Here is a 15,120-nt window from a genome sequence, read left to right as displayed (position 1 = left end):
ATGTTTTTAATTTTAAAACAAAAACATCAAGTTAGTAAATAGCTGTAAAAATGACAAAAAAAATCAGTGATTACCAGTAATCACTGAAACAATTAGTAAATACATGTAATTACTAAATTGGCTAGTAATTACAGGTATTTACTGAAGTGTTTAGTAATTACATGTAATTCCTAATTTCACCTATTTACTGTAACATATATATTGAATAAAATAAAATTTCAAAAAAGATCTTAAAACTTTCTGTTTTCTATTCAAATTTAAATCAAGGTTATCACCTGCCACATTCCGTATGTGCCTGCCCTAAGTCAGAAGCTGGTAATTAGAGTTTGTCTTTTGTTGCTGTATATCTCATAATCTTGTTTTGTTCACTTTTTTGTTTATAAATCAGGTCATTTATTAGGTTACTCCATTCAATACTTTTACATATGTTATCTCAAGTAGATATAGGAAGATGTGGTGTGAGTGCCAATGAGACAACTCTCCATCCAAATAACAATTTAAAAAAAGGTAAACCATTATAGGTCAATGTACGGTCCGGACTTCAACACGGAGCTTAGCTCACACCGAACAACAAGCTATAAAGTACTTATATATATATATGCCAGCGAAAGCTCTTTTTTTGAGAGCCCAGGTGGTCGTGTGGTCTAGCGGGACGGCTGCAGTGCAGGCGATTTGGTGTCACGATATCACAGTAGCATGGGTTCGAATCCCGGCGAGGGAAGAACCAAAAATTTGCGAAAGCAAATTTACAGATCAAACATTGTTGGGTTGATGTTTAGACGAGTTGTATATACATTATGTACACAGCCATGTATCACCACATTGATGGCGATCCGATGGATACATCTGTTGTAGAGTTGTCACCGACTCAGACGTACTTATATAAACGAGCCTTTTATAGCTGTGACTGTGACTTTTGTTCATAACTGAAGGCTGTACTGTGGCCTATAGTTGTTATTTTCTGTGTCATTTTTGGTCTCTTCTAGGGAGGTGTCTGATTGCATGGCGATCATATATTCTTATTTTTATAAATACACATATCTTTTTGGCGAAAGGGACACGGGAAGATGATTGATTGACTTTTTAAAATTAGTTACTGTAGTTTGTCTAAATATGCTCAATTTTTTTTTATTTGATTTGATTTGCAAAAGGTCAACTATATCTAAAGCATGTAAGGATTGTAATGTGTATACAGCTGTCTGGTAAGGTTTGTCTGACCTTGGCTTAATTTTTATGCAGTTAAGCTACATTATGCGAGCACCCTAGATTTGTGTTCTACCCAATAAATGCTGAAATACTTGCCTTTGTTATTATCTAGCTCGCTACTATGTTATATATAACTAATTGAACACTTTTTTAATACTTTTATTTCTGGATTACAAAAAATATGACCAGAAAAACCTTAAATGATCGTCGATTTATCCAAAAGTTTTGAAGTTACACATAGGAAGTAGTGCTTATTAAGAATCCTTGTGTAGTTCATTATGACTTGTGCTTTTAGCTAAGATGTCAAAGAACAATTGTATCAAGGATTTGTATAGTAAGTATTATGGACTCCCTTCTTCTCTATCTGTTTATACCACATATCAAATGCATTACAAATTTAAGTCCAATTAATTATTATGCCTGTTAATTATGGCATTTTGCTAGGCTAAATAATGTTTTCCTGCAACAACTTCAAATCCAACAATGAAAGATGTTTTCCTGCAACGGTGTCAAAGCAAAAATCAAAATAGCCTTGCAAGATTTTTTCCTGCAACGGCGTCAAAGCAAATTATTAAAATAGGAAGACGTCATAATTTTTTTCAACCTGTGCATTACAAATGTACCTGAGCTTTATCTTTTCTAGACCGAACTGCTCTAAACTATACTTCAGTCAAGTCCAGTTAGAGTTTTATATATATATATATATAATATATAAAGGATATTCTGTTATCCAAAATATCTAACATTTATTCCTTTTATTGTTATTTTTGATTTTTTGTTTGTTTGCGACATCTTTTGATCCTACAATATTGCAAAATATTTTATTTTAAAACAATAGAAACATTGTCACAAATATAAATTATTCCTGAATTTGCATAAACCCATAGAAATCTAACATAAATTTTGCAAATATAATTGTTCGAGCAGAGATCTTGAGGTAGTATTGCTATTGTTAAGGACATATTTGATATTGGAATTGTTTAAGCCATATGATATTGTATTATTATTGCCACATGTAACTATATTACACCTTTTTTCAGTATTTTCCAAAATGCTCAAACTGGTGAATGTTAAGAAGAAAAGTCTAGGCACAAGGATTCAAGTCCCCAAAAAAGTCTAAGCAGTTGTGTGCAAACAGCAGTTGGCCATTCATGCACTAATCATGTGGACTAACATATATACATGATGTATATGGCATGCCTTCAAATAGAAATAGAAATACTAGTGTACAACTGAATGCCACTTTTGACCAGAACGTTCCTCTGAATATCATTTATGGAGGATATACCAACAATGTTTCATTGGATCATTAACATTTAATCTCTTCTACCTAAACTTGAAAGCTACGCTTTGTCTGTAGGGAACTTTGATAGTGACTTGATAGATGATCATGTGATACCCGGGTTAAATTGGATTATTTCTATATTTAATATAAAAATAAATCATTGAACATCTTCTTTTAAATTCCATTACATGCCAGATTCATTTAATACTTCAAATCTGCTTGGTGTTGAGTGTATATTGACGATGTACATGTATGTGTAGTAAAATAAGCAAGGAGACATGGGATATGATTGAAATGAGACAACTATCCATTCAATATCAAATGAAGATTTTAAAAACTAGTCTACATGTACAATGATTGAATCAATGAATGTATGTCAATCACCATCAACAAAACCCATGCAGCAGAGCAGGTCGATAAATATTATAAACTGTGCGCTATAAAGTCAATACAAGGCAAAATTGTACAAAAAGTATCTTCTGTTAGACAAGAAACATTTTAGTTATGTTTACAAAGACATTTATTGATAAATATCTATATACACTACAGTTTAGACCTACCAAGCATGAAAGTTACAAACAGAAAAGTATTACTTTTGTTTTAATACTTGATGTAAACCGTTGTTGCGTACCTCATATGAAAGTGTACCAATGTACAATCAGAAAACATAGTCTTCTTTGATATATGACAAGTAGCTCTTTTCAAGTTAATTTCTGTATTATACGTGAATAATACATAACCAGGAATAATTCCATGACTGACTACTTGAGAGGCCGTTATACATGTATGACATGTACATGTATGACAGAGAGCTGACACTATAAAATTGCCCTATCAAATTCATGCACAAATTGATGAAAGTGCTCTGGTGAGAAACAAAAGTGCATTTAAAGATGTAATGTTATTAGTACAATTAAAAAAATTGCTTGCATTGATAATTTATAACACACTGGCTAACGTTTCTTTTATGCCTATATATGTTTATGATGATTGAAACTTGCTACAGTAACATGCAGAGGCAGTTTTATAGGGTTTACCAGTGGGCTCCCTCTGTAACAGTACTTGTTCCAAACTTATGATAATGACTAGCCACTATGTATATAAAACTCATGCAGTAATTCGTCCTGAAATTTGTTGTCAGTTCTTTTGTGCCACAAAAAAATGTTTTGCACCTGTTTCCCGAGATTGAAAGTTTTTGAAAGTGTTTCCGAAGATGCAAATTCGCATATAACTATAATGACATAATTTACAAGAATAAGATTTTTTTAAATTTCTTTGACAATTGACTGAAAATAAAAAATTACAGAAGTTAACATACAAACACATTGTCAACTGCCGTTATTCACATTGCATTACAATGTCCATCAAATAAAACAGTTACATTATGCTTTTTCGTCAATTGAAACTTGAGTGAAAATCAATAGTTATTACGTTTAAGAATGAATAAAGTCCTTAACCATTACAACATTGTCTATACGTGACAAAAATAAGAACACAACTCGATGCATGTGTACAAAAAATCACGTTCCGATATCGTAAGTGACGAGTAGTAGTAGTAGTAATAGTGGCGAGTACCGAAGTCTCGCCGCGGAAGAGATTACGATAAAGCGCGAGATTCCAATCCTTCTTACTATACAAATCCTTGATTGTATGAAATATTTAATCGCCGAAAATCTCTTAAGACAAGTAGTTTAGATTTCCCAAATGGCAAAAGTCGTAGGGATATTGTTTGTCATCAATACGTAGTACAACTACGTCAGTAGTCTATTATATAATAGGTTCAACTGTTCATGCTGATGGCGGCAATTTCAAATTAGAAAAAAAGAAATTTTCGTAGCTTTTGAATTTGGAGGCAGGTGTGCAAATTAGCGGTGGTCCGCGGTCCGCGACCTTCCACTTTTGCAAGCGGAATTTCGACCAGGATAGTTGGTTTCTAGCTACGCCCGACGTAGTCACCTTCCACTTGAAAGAAAATAAGAAATTACTTTGCAAACCTTCCATGCAAGTCACCAAAGTCTCCAATTAAACGAGCTAAAAACTTATTTTTATCATTATTATTCATGACAACGATGTTCATTTTGTTCAACCGCTAGCTTTACACAGAAAATCGCCGACAAATGTTGTATAAATTTGAGTAAAGTCGTATCTGATTGACAAAAACAACATTGTAAACACATAACAATGGCGGCCGTGAAGACAAAATTTTACAATATCGGATCCGATTCCGGAAGCGGATAAGGATAATTCCGGGTTTGGCGATCAATTACAAAATAAATCAAAGCAGGTGAAAAAATAAATCTATGCATGGTAAATGAATATAAACACTAGAATTGTAAACCAAAAGATATATGTAAAAGAAAGAAAATGCAGAAAAATATTTTTTACAGAAACTCAAAATTACTTTTTGACAAATTTTAATTTAAAAATCCAATACAACGTGACAGCTGGGAACAGTATATCTAACAATATACATGTTCATGGTCACAGTCTGAATTTTCTTTATCAGTGATAAATGATGATAATGCATGTGAGATGCTTTTAAAGTGTAAACATATTACTGCCATTTCGAAGGGTTATTTGTTTTTCTCAATTTTGAAGGGTCAATTAAAGTAGCTGAAAGTTTCTTTCTTTATTTTCACAAATAATGCAACTATATTATATATACCTAAATGTAAGTAAATCATATGATATATAGGTGGCATTCTTTGGGCCACTCTACCCCCTCCTGTTTGATAACTTGGAAACGGTCGAGCTCCCCACCCCTAAACCATATGAGGGGCAGATCCAGGATTTTAGGTTAGGAGGGGCGCAAACTTAAATTTTCGCTGAGCAGAGCGAGGCTAAAAAAAATTTAGGTAAAATTATCGGAATATTCTTTATTAAGCTGAGAACAACCCATGCTTTGCAAATTTAAGGGGGGGTGCAAGCCCGTAACCCCCCGCCTGAATCCGCCCCTGCATATATTCAAGTATAGGACAATATTATAAATAAAATGAAATATAGGGGGAGTCCCTGGAGTTACCCCACCCCCTCCTGTTTGAGAACTTGGAAACGGTCGAGATCCACACCCCTTAACCATATATATTCATGTTTGTGACTATATGAAAAATCAAATGAAATATAGGAAGAGTCGCTGGGGGTCACCCCAACCTTCCTGTTTTAGAATTTGAAAATGGTCCAGATCCCCACCCTAAACCATATATATTCATGTATGGGACAATATAACAAATCAGATGAAATATAGGGGGAGTCCCTTGTGTCACCCCACCCCCTCCTGTTTGAGAATTTGACACCCGTTGAGATCGCCACCTCTTAACCATATATTCATGTACGGGACAATATAACAATTCAAATGAAAGATAAGGGGAGTCCCTGAGGTCACTGTACACCCTTCTGTTTGAGAACTTGGAAATGGTCAAGATCCTTACCCCTAAACCATATTTACTCATGTATGGGACAATATAACAAATAAAATAAAATATAGGGGAAGTTCCTGTGGTCACCCCAACCCTCCTGTTTGAGAACTTGGAAACGGTTGAGATCCCCACTCCAAAACAATATATATTCATGTATGGGCCAATATAACTAATTAAATGAAATATAGGTGGAGTCCCTGGGGTCAACCTACCCCTCCTGTTTGAGAACTAGGAAACCAATGAGATCCCCACACCTAAACCATATATATTCATGTATGGGACAATATAACAAATAAAATGAAATGTAGGGGAAGTCCCTAGGGTTACCCTACCCCCAGTAGCGGATCCAGAAATTTTCATAAGTGGGGGCCCGCTGACTGACCTAAGAGGGGACCCGCTCAAGTCACGCTTCAGTGATTCCCTATATAAGCAACCAATTTTTTTCCCAAAAAGAGGGACGGGGCCCCCTGCCCCCCTAAATCCTCGGCTTACCCCTACCTGTTTGAGAACTTGAAAACCGTTGAGATCCCCCCCTAAATTATATATATTCATATGTATGGGACAAAATAACAAATCATTTACATTTACTATGGGCAGGTCAGTCAGACCTCACCTTTGATCCCTGTTGTAGTGAACATTTGTCTGATTCGTGTCTCATAACTTTTGTACTATAGAACACAAACTCAGTTTTCTTTCCAGGGAAACCAGTCCATTCATACTATTACATCTTCATACTAAGTAAACTTGAACTTCTAGCAGTCAAATAAAACTAAGGTTAACAACCAAGTAGAACAACTGTAATCATTGGGAACTTGTACCACTGCAGACTCACCATAAACAAATATACATTGATATATGAATTGCTTTTGAAACCTTGATAACATATAAATTATTTGCCTTAATAAATAAATCATTAGATAAACATGAATGTGCTATATATGAATGTTTAATGTTGAGGCAACATTGCCACAGTTTTCATAATTACGGTTGCCTTGGTTTTTGGTTAACTGCCTTCAGCGCTTAAAGCGCTTTGATTATGATTCATTGATCAATTCAAAATTTTCCTTGTTAAGTTTGTTTCTAATAACATTAACGGTACCAATTTTTCTGCACCAGATGCGCATTTCGACAATACATGTTTATTCAGTGATGCTCGGGGCCAACATACTTGAAATCTAAAGCTTATATTAAAGATGAAGAGCTAAAATCCAAAAGGTCCAAAAAGTATCTATAGCCAAATCCGTGAAAGGAATCAGAGATTTGCATGAGATGTGCAATAGGGTTAACTATATTTCATGCTTATTAGGTGCATTGAATGATTGTAAGGTGTTTATGTATTTCCAGTATGTTTATCTCTGCCCTTAACCTCGTTTTTTTGGGGATCATACGAAGTTCATTTCTTAATTATTATTTATATAACTGTTGATGTAAATGTCCTTTGGTTTTGTGAGTCTTTGTTTACTCCTTGGTTTTGAATGTTAATGTCTCTTTATTTGATAGTTGTAGGATCTTTTAATTTGGGACTGTCAATAAAATTTCAATGGTTAGTAAAGATGACGAAATATTTCAGCATGACTTTTTGTGCACTCTTGTTTAAAAAATAGATGTGTCAAAGCAACACGAATGGCCCCATCCTAAAAAGTTGAAAAATCTGCAATTTCAATAACACATATGGACACAAACATGATGGTAGTATCAAACATAAAAAATCAGCTAAAAATCTAGAGGCGTATAGAAAAGAATCAGTATAACTGTGATTTCCAACAATTTATCAAAGTCCAAAGCCCGTAATTTCAGTAACAATTAGCAGAGCGGCACGAAACTTAAACATGATCTGTAACTCATTATTGTTCACTCACATGCCAAAAATCAGCCCAATGTCTGAAGGCGTTTAGAAAAATGGCACTGGCTACGGTTACATTGAAATGTATCAATAATAAAAATATTATTGTTACATTGGAGAGTAAATGCCGGAATGCATGGTTGGGTAAGGACCTGTTTAATTACGAATGTAACAATAATTAGTGAGGCTACGGTTACATTGCGTTATTGTTATTGTAAAACAGCAATGTACGATGAAAATACTAATATGTACTAAATAATAAAAGTTAAAGACATTTATTTTATATTTACAATACATAAATTTTATTACATACAATTTATTTGCTGTAATTTTTTATTTACAATGACAATTTCTACAAATCCAGTAAGTAGTTTTTAAAGTCCGACACATTTTTGATGAACAAAATTACGTCCTCCACGGATACATGTACATACAGAAGTTCTTAGTATTTAAGTTACAGTTAGCAAACTTTGCTTTTGATGTATCAATTTGAGTCAAGTTGTATAGCTGTATGAAATGTATGTCTTGATATTGTTTACGTTTCGTTTAAATCATTTTTTCACCCTTAACAAAATTGGTTCAAATTATAATGACAGTAATAAAAGTAGGTGTGCAGTTATATATAAATACTTGAAAAAAGTGAAACCATTATTAATTGAACTATATTTTTCGCCTTTGACACTAATAATCGTGAGTAGTGTCTTTAAGAACATCTCAACCATTAATCATTAATACGTAAAACTATTCAAGTCAGTGGCGGATCCATCCATTTTGAAAGAGGGGATCCCAACCCAGGTCAAACTATATGTCCCCATTCAAATGCATTGATCGGTCACAAAAAAGGGGGTTCCAACCCGCGGAACCCTCCACCCGTTGGATCCGCCAATGCAAGTTATACACCATTTGTTGAATACTATATTTATTATCTATCAGTATTACAAGTATTGTTTAGTACATATGAAAGAATTAGGCACTACAACCATAGAAGATTTAAGTTTAATAAATCTAGCGTACATTGCTGTTTTTCATATAACAATAACGTAATGTAACCGTAGCCTCAGTAATTATTGTTACAGTCGTAATTAATCGGTTCCTCACCCAACTTTGCATTCCGGCAATTAGTATCCAATGTTACAATAATATTTTAATTATTGTTACATTTCCTTGTAACCATGGTAACCGTAGCCAGTGCCTAGAAAAAAAACCCTCCTTATAATGGTTTGTTGCAGAATGACGGAATGATGGAATCACGGAATTTCGGAATTTACGACAAGGGTAAAACTATATGACACCGACAACTTTGTTGCGGGGCCATAACAAAAGGTAAAAGATAAGAGTTTTTTGGCATTGGGAAAATAGATTAGATGATATCTGAAAAATCCAGTTTGTAATGAATCCGATCCATCATACAAAGATTTTTATAGCTTTTATTTAACAACGCAAAATAAAATAATATACAATTCAATGTATTACAATGTGTCATCTAAGACCGTGTTCACATTGACCTAAACTCGGTGTTGTGTAAGTGCAACTCACACGTAAACTAAACAAAATTACGTTCCCATTGATAAAACTCAATGTTTACATGTAGTGTAAATCATGTTTTGTCTACATGCAGTCGATACTCGATGTAGGCCTTGTGTAGATTAAGTGTACACAAAACTAGGCATTTAAAACATTAGTTTCACCGTGCATATTTAAGGAAGAAACGATTTTTTAATAAAATTGATATTTATAGCAATTATTTATGAAGTTCTTTACAGAAATATTTGTCTCAACTTGATATATTTATTTGTTTTGTTTAGAAATAAAACTTAACGTAGCTTTATTAAGCCCTTATCAAGACCCAAAGCAGCATCATTGCTGAACACATAATTCATTTGAAAATTAAAGTCTTTCCGAATTGACTTAACTTACACAGAAATATTTGCCACTGGTCTTTACTCAAACAACGATTCACTCATAAAATTACTTAAAAAGTGTGAGGTAAATGTATTGTTTGTCTAGTATCTCGGATCCGTGAAATTACACTTAAAAAGAAAAAAAAACATTACCCACTCCCTTTGCCAAATACTTCTTGGAGAAGAAATACCATTTGAACAAACAGAAAAGACAGAAATATAGTGATCCCTAATATATCAATCCTTCTTCTTCGTCTGTAAGCACGCTGTTGCAGCCTACGTTTTCTAATGCTTAATCGAGACATCTTTAGTATCTTTAAACTACTGCAAATCATCAAAATGGCTTTCATAAAGAAGCAACCACTTAACTTAAAAAAAAGGGGGGGGGTATTTTGTTTATTTATTTGAGTCAGAATTTTGCCGCGCAAACGTTTTATTCCGTGTTTTTTTTTCGATGCTGGTAATCAATTTTTTTTTCTTCAACATTTAACACTTTAATGTATGGGGAAACTCTTGATTCAGAATATTTTTTATCATCTGTAGAACCAGAATTGTTTTCTTTATCCAATTGGGGTTCTGAATATTTCCATTCCCCCTGTTTAGAGTCAAATGGTCGTTCCCTTACTGCTAGAAAAGTTGTCCGAAAATGTTTCATTCGATTCTACGAAATGAACATTTAAATGACATAGAGTTTACAAATGTGAACAAATCTTATGTACAGGTAATTAAACAAGGTGTATAGATGTGAACAAATTTAATGTGAAACCAATGTCCAGTTCATTAAACTAATTGTAAACAAGTTTACTGTACATGGAATTTGGTGTGAACACGGCCTAAGATGCCTTGTTTTCAAGACTTTTAACAACACTAGATGAATGTCGGAGATGTACACTATTGAATTTGTCTCCATTGTTTAAAGTTTGTCATCAAAGATGTTAAATATGGGGAAGACTTCAAGACATGTCCTGCTAGGGTTTTCTTTAAATCAAACAGAAAGTTTTGTAAAGGAGCTGAAAACGTCATTACACATCTTACTTATCTCTTTAAGCAAAGATGTCATAATAAAAGACATGTTACTTACATATATCTTGCATTGCCTGTTAGTCCAAGCTGCACCTTTTCAAAAAGTTGTCAGGCTGTTTATCAGAAGATTAATTAATTGCTGTTTGCTTGCTTGGAAATTTTCATGTAAATTCTAGACAGGAACACACAAAAAAAAAAGAGAAGTAGCCTTTTCCTAACTGTACTTTGTGTTTCCAATGCCTTAATGTGGGTAAAATCCAAACATTGTAAGTCGAATTTCTCAAATATCTTTATATCACACATAAGAATCAACACATGAAAATAAAACTATGACATACAGATCTATTCTGTTCCACATTCTATGTTTAATTTCTTGTTTTCATTTTATCCGGAACAAATTGAACTGGACCGATTTCTTAAATCACCGTATTTATCGACCACTTTTAATTTCTGTGACACCGTCCGCATCAATATTTCAACACATGGAAAATGGACGACATTTCTACTTTCTGAGGAAATCGTGACATACCACTGTCAAGTACGTTTGATTCATTCATAAACTGTGATAATTAATCTGTTTAACTGCGATATTTTTGGATAAGTGATTTATAAATACATACGAACTGTAAGTTATTTATTTCCGAGAAATGAACTGTAAATTCTACTTTCGTTTTTGACTCGATTAATACTCTTGTATTTAACTTTCATATTTAATTCATACACATTGTAAAATATTGTATTTTTATTTCTTTCAGTTTACCAATCTACTGACTATTATGTAACCCTTTCTGGTGGAAGTTATAATTACAATTTCAAACAAGTTGTGTTCGTTATATCTTCATCGAGATTGCGATTGCAGTCACCTGGTTAAGCTAGTTGAGTCCGGCTCAGCATAGTAAATTGACAACAACTTGTCTACACATCTCCTGATCAGGAAATACAACGGAGCATCGTTCGTAGCTGTTACATCGACACTACGCAACACAGCTTGTGCGTCCTAGGCAGCAAACCAACAACGTTGAACAAACATTGCCGATTTACATCATGGATCCCAGTCACGCGGAACAGCAAGAAGAGGTTCAGCCCCCAGAGGGAGATGTCACTGAAGAACCTATAGATAATCCGTCTATAACCACACATGTAGATGAAAATCCCGAGACGAGGCGAGTACGCGACCTCACAGAAAAAGGTAAAGGCGTTTACACAGAAAAACGTAACAAGTTCTGCGAGGAACTAGAGGCCCTTTGGTCAGATATAACAACCCAGTTATTGGAAATCACCACACCTCCCAATGAACTTCAGCAAGTCTTAACAACTCAGGACAATCTTGTAAAAGCCTGTACAAATTATCGTAGGCTCACAGACGAGTATCTGGACTTCCTTAAAAGGACCAGAACGTTGGACAGTCAAAAAGACATTGACGCATGTAACCTCACATTGGATCTTCGTCTGTCCAAAGTGGAACTGGCCATGGAATCTCTACACGAGCATCGCCTTGCCCTCACTAAAGCTAAATCAACTAAAACAAGGACCTCAGGCTCAAAGGGTAAGAAAACCTCACACAGCGGTAGCTCTAACGTATCGGATATGTCAAGCCTAGCACGGAGGAAGCGTGCCAAAGCAGAGGCCGCTAAATCAAAAATAGCCTTTGTTGAACAACATTCACTTATCCTACAACAAGAGGCAATGTTAGAGGAACAAGCCCTGTTCAGACAATCTGAAATGGAACAGGAAGCAGCGCGCAAAAAGGCTGAAATGGAACAGGAAGCCACACTTAAAAAGGCTGAAATGGAACAGGAAGCCACACTTAAAAAGGCTGAAATGGAACGGGAAGCCACACTTAAAAAGGCTAATATGGAACATGAGGCAGAACAAGAGGCCATACGCAGAAAAACGCAAATCAAACAAGAGGCTGCACGTGTTAGCCGAGAAAAAGCCGAGCTGAAGGCCAAGTTAAACCTTCTAGAAGCACGCAGAGAGGCTGCAGCCGCAGAAGCCGAGGCTCGTATCCTGGAATACGACGACAGCCAAGCGTTTAGCGATCTCCCTAACGAAAAGGAAGATCCGCTCCAGCGTGTGCAAGATTTCGTAAATAAACTTCCTGTATCAACTGCTGTAAAGGAAGTAACAAGACCTCAAAAGAAAAAACAAATTCCTGTTCATATCGAGCTGAGTCACGAAGCACCAGCGTTCGTGCCATCCGTGGCACTGAACTTACTGTCACAGACATCTGCTGTCTTGCCTTCCGATACTAAGTCACCGAAAGTTACCTCTATCCCAGATCTGGGATTAGTAACCGGCATACAAAAACTAGGCCTTTCAGATGAGATCCCTGCTGAACACCAAAAGCAGGGTGTTAAAGAAGCGATCCCTGTCTTACGCACAAAACAAGACGTTATAGAAGAGATCCCTGTTTCACACCAAAAACAAGGCGTAATAGAAGAGATCCCTGTTGCACACCAGCAACAAATCAACCCAACATCGGAGATTACTAGATTTCTCTTGCGTAAGGACCTGCTTTTCTCCCGATTAACAAGCTTTAATGATCGGGCAGAATCCTTCCATACATGGAAAGCAAGCTTTAAAAACGTGACAGACGAGTTACAAGTATCTGACTCGGAACAGATTGATTTATTGATCAAGTGGCTCGGTCCTGAGTCTGCTAAACATGCCATAAGCATAAGAGCGTCGAACGCCAATAATCCTACAATAGGTATACAAAGATTATGGAAGAGGCTTGACGAGCGGTATGGTGCTCCAGAAATGTTGGAAGCCTCTCTCAGGAGTAAACTTGACAAATTCCCAACCTTGACGAATAAGGACAACGCACGTCTTTATGAACTGTCTGACATTCTATCAGAAATAGAATACCACAAGGAAAATCCCAAGCTGGGATGTCTGCTAGCTTATTTTGATTCACCGACCGGAATAAACCCTGTCATTGAAAAACTACCATATGGACTTCAGGAAAAGTGGATTACAAGGGCGTCTAGATACAAATCTAACCATGGCGCTGCCTTTCCTCCTTTTACAGAGTTATCTGCATTCATCAGTGAAATCAGTAGAATTAAAAACGATCCTGGATTCATCTTTGGTTCAAAGGTCACACCAAATACAAAAGGTGCTGCGCCAAGGTTCACGTCTTACCCCAAGACTAAAGTTGGTACTCATAAAACAGCGGTTGAGCAGCAATCCGGAGACGCCAGCAAACAAGGTCTTTGTATTCTGCACAATACAAAGCATTCCTTAAATGAATGTCGAGCGTTCCGAGCCAAATCAATAGAGGAACGCAAAGGTCTTTTGAAAGAAAACAATGTCTGTTACAAGTGTTGTGATTCTACCAAACACAGAAGCCGGGAGTGCAATGCACGCATAAGTTGTAAAGAATGTGGAAGTAAACAACACACTACCGCACTACACATCACTAGACCACAGCAACCTGTAAGTTCTCAGTCTAGCTCACCTAAGCAAGCCTACGGCGGGGAGCCTACAGAATCGGCTGAAACTAAGTCAACCTCAGTTAACTCTATCTGTACTGAGATCTGCAAAGATACATATAGCGGGAAATCGTGTGCTAAAATACTTCCTGTGAATGTTTATCACAAAGATAACCAGTACAAAGTTATTCGAATGTACGCCATCATTGATGACCAAAGCAACCGGTCACTAGCATCGCCCGAATTCTTTAATCTTTTCGACGTCAAAGATAAACCGGAGAACTATACTCTATCAACATGCTCCGGCAAAGTAGTCACTTCCGGGAAAAGAGGAAGAGGTTTCGTCATGGAATCAATCAATGGTAATGACAAGTTTGATCTTCCTGTACTGATTGAATGTGATCATGTTCCCAATAATAGGGACGAAATACCTACTCCTGAAGTTACAATGCATCACCCTCATTTAAGAGAACTTAGGGCTAGCATTCCACCAATAGAGGAAAATTGCCAAATTCTTCTCTTAATTGGCAGAGACCTTATAGAGGCACACCATGTCCTTGACCAGCGCATAGGACCACCCAGAACTCCATATGCACAACAATTGAAACTGGGTTGGGTAGTGATAGGAGAAACTTGCATTAACAAGCAGCATGTGCCTCTTGAGTTAAATGTCAAAATAACTAACATTTTACCTACGGGACAACCTTCAACGTTTCAACCATGTACAAGCAAATTTGACATTCGGGAAAACTACACAGACCCCGTTAAGAAAGATTTACAATCACCACTCTTTGAAAAAACAAAGGACGATGATAAGCCTGGAATGTCATATGAAGACAAAATGTTCATGAAACAGATGGACAACGAATTTGTCAGAGACTCGGAAGGAAGTTGGGTAGCACCGTTACCGTTCCGAGTGCCGAGACAGCCATTGCCAAGCAACAAACCACAGGCTCTTCATCGTGCTAACATGTTAGACGCCAGTCTGAATAGAAACCCAGTAAAGCGG

At 36.0% G+C, this 15,120-nt stretch overlaps 1 long non-coding RNA gene across 1 annotated transcript; it reads left to right on the top strand.

The window, feature by feature from the left end:
• Positions 1-11,051: 11,051 nt before the first annotated feature.
• On the top strand, positions 11,052-11,496 carry LOC143084870 (uncharacterized). Its single transcript, XR_012981194.1, has 2 exons — positions 11,052-11,212; positions 11,430-11,496. It is a non-coding gene; the product is annotated as an uncharacterized LOC143084870 (long non-coding RNA).
• Positions 11,497-15,120: the final 3,624 nt, after the last annotated feature.

This window comes from Mytilus galloprovincialis, chromosome 8 (genome assembly GCF_965363235.1).
Source record: "Mytilus galloprovincialis chromosome 8, xbMytGall1.hap1.1, whole genome shotgun sequence".
NCBI classification, from domain to species: Eukaryota; Metazoa; Mollusca; class Bivalvia; order Mytilida; family Mytilidae; genus Mytilus; species Mytilus galloprovincialis.
This window is presented reverse-complemented; position numbering and strand designations above follow the sequence as displayed.